The following is a 4,795-nucleotide window of genomic DNA, read 5'->3' on the forward strand; positions in this document are numbered from 1 at the left end:
CCCGCGCACCGCGATGAAGAGTGGCCCCCGCTTGCCACAACTAGAGAAAGCCGTCACACAGAAACGAAGACCCAACACAGCCATAAATAAACAAACTAAAAAAAAAAAAAAATTTAGGCTGTAACATGTGGTATCATTCTTTCCCTATGTTTACACTATATTAATGCTGCAGGCTATATCATATCTCCCCTCTTGCCAAATTCATATTTGAAGTTCTAACCCCAAGTATCTCAAGATGTGACTGTATTTGGAAATAGGGTCTTGAAAAGGCAATTAAATTGAAATGAGGTCGTTAGGGTGGGCCCTAATCCAATATGACTGGTGTTTTTTATAGGAAGAGGAGACTGGGATACTGACAGGCTCAGAGAGAAGGTCATGTAAAGACACAGGGAGAAGACAGCCATCTGCAAATCAAAATAGATGCCTCAGAAGAAACCAACCCTGGCAACATCTTGATCTAGGACCTCTGGCTTCCAGAACTGTGAGAAATTTCATTTCTATTGTTTAAGTCTGTGGTACTTTGTTATGACAGGCCTAGCAAACTAATACAATTAATTTAGCCTATTATAATCTTATGAACCTACTTGCTGTTCCAGGTAAAATAATAATGTCTTACATTTCTTTAGTACTTTTAGCATTATTAAGTTATTCAGCATTCTATTTTGTTGTCTCTTTGGGTTTCCATAACCCCTGGACAGAATACAAGGTAGATCTCTATTTCTCCTTGTCTCCTTTCTTGGAACACAATTTAACCCAAAATGAACAAAGCAAATGACATCCTTCCTGATACCTAGGGGTGAATTTATGTAAAGATGAATTTTTATTTGGGAACTTTTAAAAACTAACTTTCTGTTTTGAAAGGAAAAAAGAAATGATTCTTCCCAAAATATATACAACAAAATACGAATATTTAGGAACTAAGTATGATGATTTTTAATGTCACCCTAGAGCTCAGATTAGCCATCGGAAGGCTTTGGTGCAGAACCCTGCCCTCTTGGTGATGGATGTCAGATCTAGAGGCCTGTGTGGGCTCCCAGAGTTTTGAACATTAAAGACTGGGATGCTGTACAAATTACCTGAAAACTTTTACTGGATACCAAACATAGTTTTTTAAATTGACCTTCAAATATGTCCTTGTAAAAGAATTGCACACCAGATATCAGTAAGTACCAATAATTTTCAAGGGTCTAATTTTGTTGCGTAACAGACATTTTCTGTATTTAAACATTTCTTTTTTCTCCCCTCCATCATACAATGTCTTTTAGTTTTGCCCTCTTCTCCTTTGACAAACTTCACATTTCTAACCCCAGCTCAGTGACTTTATCTCTTTAACTTCATAACTTATAAAATGGGTAGAATAATAACCCTTGCTTTATAAATATTGTTTTCAGGTTGCAGAGGGTGAAACACATCAAGCATTTACTAGCTTGATGTTCATATTCTAGGAACTCAAATAACTGTGAGCATTACTATTATAATAACAATTAAAATATCTTTCAGTAGGTCTCTATGTATGTAACTATTTGTGAATTCACATAAAGATACATGATCATGTGGAGCAGTTATAGAATAATTTTCAATATACTTGAAAAAATAGTTAAAACATTTGTAGATAATGTAAAGAAATGAGTATTTCAGATAATGTAGTGAAAAGCTGTTTATATGCAATATTTTGCTTAATCTACAGAAAAACCTTCTGAATAGGTATTATTAACTCCTTTTTACAGGTGTGAAATCTGGGTCTCAGTAGGAACATCTATCACCTGTCCCAGCAAAATCAGACAGAAGTTAGTGAAGCTCAGCTTTGCACAGTGGCTGTATCTTAGCCAATGAGGTTTATCCGAGGTGCAATTATCACTAATTGAAAACTTTTCTCTAACGCAGAAAGGATGTGACCTATAGTCAGCCTTGGCAATGTTTGAGAGTCTCTACAGAGACCGGATTAAAAAAAAAAAAAAAGTTAGGGAAGCTGGAGCTCAAACTCAGGCTTTTGCTTCAATCCAGTGTTCTTTCCACTCTGCCACAGGTGAATTTCAGGGATTTTTAACTGGCCGTTCCTGCTTGTTAAGCTCTAAAACAAATCACAACATAGAAATATTGTGCGCCGTACTATTTATTTTATTACCTTCTATTTTTCAATAAATAACAAACTGTAATGATATACTTGGGGCTCTTAACTTTCCTGCCTGGGAGTCATTATTGGTAATTCAACACCTAATTCTCTCCCACTCCTGAGGCTCCTCTTACAACACAGGCGATATGTCAGCTGCTCTCTGAGGGACATCATTAGACACAGTGAGAGAAAGTCCTTGCTATGTCTCCTGTAACGATGGGAGCTTGTTGTTCATTCCTTTTTAAAGGATCCCCTCTCTTCCTCTCAGATTGCAAATCAAAACTTGACAGACTTCTTTACTAATGCTTCATTTTTTCCCCATAGATACTGTCAATTTTGTAATTAAATACAGTTTTCTCCTTGATGGCTCAAGCTTAGAGCACATTTTGAGTTCATCCTTTGCAGGTGGATACCACCTCTTGTATCTTGTGTCTGGCTCTCATTCCTGGTTCCTTCTTTCTTTCCTCCTTCATGTTCTTTTCCTTCCATTCTTCCTACAAGTTGGATATTATTTTTATTTTGCTACACTGTATCTTTGTATATACCTAAAATCCTTCTTGAACAAATCAGTCAAGCAAGGGTGGCTTTTGTATGTAATTAACCATCTGATTTCAGGATACTTGGCTATTCCAAAGAAAAACCCAGAGATGTCATGTTTTTTATTTTGTTTTGATTCACCCAGCTGACTTACAGGGTAACAACCTTGGGATCTAAATATAAGAGGTTCAGCACTGCTTCTGAGCAGCAAATATGCTCATAAAGTGATTAAGTATCCCTGCAGAAAGTTGTACGCAAGTTTGTCTATGTGAGAATTATTAGGCCACAGAATACTTTGTTGAGGAAAAAGTAGGGAGAAAATAAAGCCTTTCTTATTAGTCATTTGAAAAAGAAAACTAGACAAGGCATTAAAAATTATACCATGGAAAAAAATGCTCTGCTAAAAACTGGATTGACTGGAAGACCCAAGACTGTAAGTGAAATCTCCCATTCATAAATCAAATGATTGGGTGAAGATTCTGCTTAGCAAAAAAATAATAATAATAATTATTCCTTTACATAATGTTAGTCTCTCACAAAATATTTATTTAAAATATTTCAAATAGTGCCATCCAACTGCCTTCCCTTTCCACTGACCTCCTACCCAGCACCTTTAAATTGGGCAGCAGGAGATGCTGTAGTGAACATATTATCTTTATAATTTCACAAGCCCCTCAGCTGGAGTTCAGGATCAATTCTCACAATTTAATCCTATCTGCCAAAGAATTTTTAAACTACATAACTGACAAATAACCTGAGCTGTAATTTATGGATCTTTCCTCCGTGGGAAATAGTTACAGCTGGTTTTTAATACAAATTGCCTTACAATGTTGTAAAAGCTGAGTGATCTTACCAAGACCAACTGACTCCAGAAACAAAAACAAAAAAAGAAAACACAAGAGCAACATCAAAACAGTTGCTAAGCCTTGTGTCTCTAATAAAGGACAAATTCTGGACCTAGTTACATATTTCATCCTCAGCCTAATCTTATCGTGTTGTTTTTTTTTTTATACATTTCACTGATACTCTTCTAATTCTTCTCCCAGAAAGGTATTATGGTCACATCATTGTTTATTTTCCTGATTGGAATATTATTGCTTTAGTAAAAAATTCTATGTAATGCATTTAGATAGTGACATTCTTTGAGTTGCACATGTATACAGTTGACCCTTGAAAAACATGGGTTTGAATAGTGCTGGTTCACTTACACATGGGATTTTTCAATAGTAAGTACTACAGTACTACATGATCCAGGGGTGGTTGAATCCAGGGATACAGAACCATGGATATGGAGAATGACCGTAAGTTATATTTGGATTTTCAACTGCAGTAAGTGTTGGCACCCCTGACCCCTGCGTCGTTCAAGGGTCAACTGTATTTGAAAAAGATGTCAATTTTTTGCCTCATTTATGTGTCAAAACTCCATAATGCCTATCCAGATTTCCCCATGTATCCAGTTGCTTATTCGACATGCACATCCAGGCTTTTCAAAAGATGGACAGCAGATCTAAAACTGCATTCATCATCATCTTTCCCTATACCTAGTCCTCTTTCCATGGTCCTACTTCACTGAATTCCATGGCTATTTTGCTTTTCCTCACTGAGTACATTCAATCCAATACCTCCTCTAAAGCTCGGAACTCCATCCTCTCTCCTTCCCCGGTGCTGTTGCAACCTCTCACCTGGATTAATGCACATGGGCTCCTGTGATGGTTTATTTTATGTCAACTTGACTGGGCTAAGGGATCCCAGATAGCTGATAAAACATTATTTCTGGGTGTGTCTGTGAGGATGTCTCTGGAAGAGGTTAGCATTTCATTCAGTAGACTGAGTAAAGAGATTCACCCTCACCAATGTGGGGTGCATCATCCAATCTGTTAAGGGCCTGAATAGAATTAAAAAAGGTGAAACAAGGGCAAGTTCTCTCTCTTTTCTTGAGCTGGGACCTCCATCTTTGCCTGCCTCCCAGGTTCTTGGACCTTTAGTCTCCGGGACTTAATGCTAGTAACCAGCCCACCCCTCACTACCTTGGGTTCTCAGGCCTTTGGAATTGAACTGAATTATTATAGCACCAGCTTTCCTTGTTCTTCAGCCTGCAGGGAGCAGATTGTGGGACTTCTCGGGAGCAGATTGTGGGACTTCTCG

General features: G+C 37.5%; 1 non-coding gene across 1 annotated transcript; it reads left to right on the forward strand.

Moving 5' to 3' along the window:
- Nucleotides 1-1,800: 1,800 nt before the first annotated feature.
- LOC133097082 (U4 spliceosomal RNA) lies at nucleotides 1,801-1,937 on the forward strand. Its single transcript, XR_009701956.1, has one exon. It is a non-coding gene; the product is annotated as a U4 spliceosomal RNA (small nuclear RNA).
- Nucleotides 1,938-4,795: the final 2,858 nt, after the last annotated feature.

The sequence above is a fragment of the Eubalaena glacialis genome, chromosome 8 (assembly GCF_028564815.1).
Source record: "Eubalaena glacialis isolate mEubGla1 chromosome 8, mEubGla1.1.hap2.+ XY, whole genome shotgun sequence".
Taxonomy (NCBI): Eukaryota; Metazoa; Chordata; class Mammalia; order Artiodactyla; family Balaenidae; genus Eubalaena; species Eubalaena glacialis.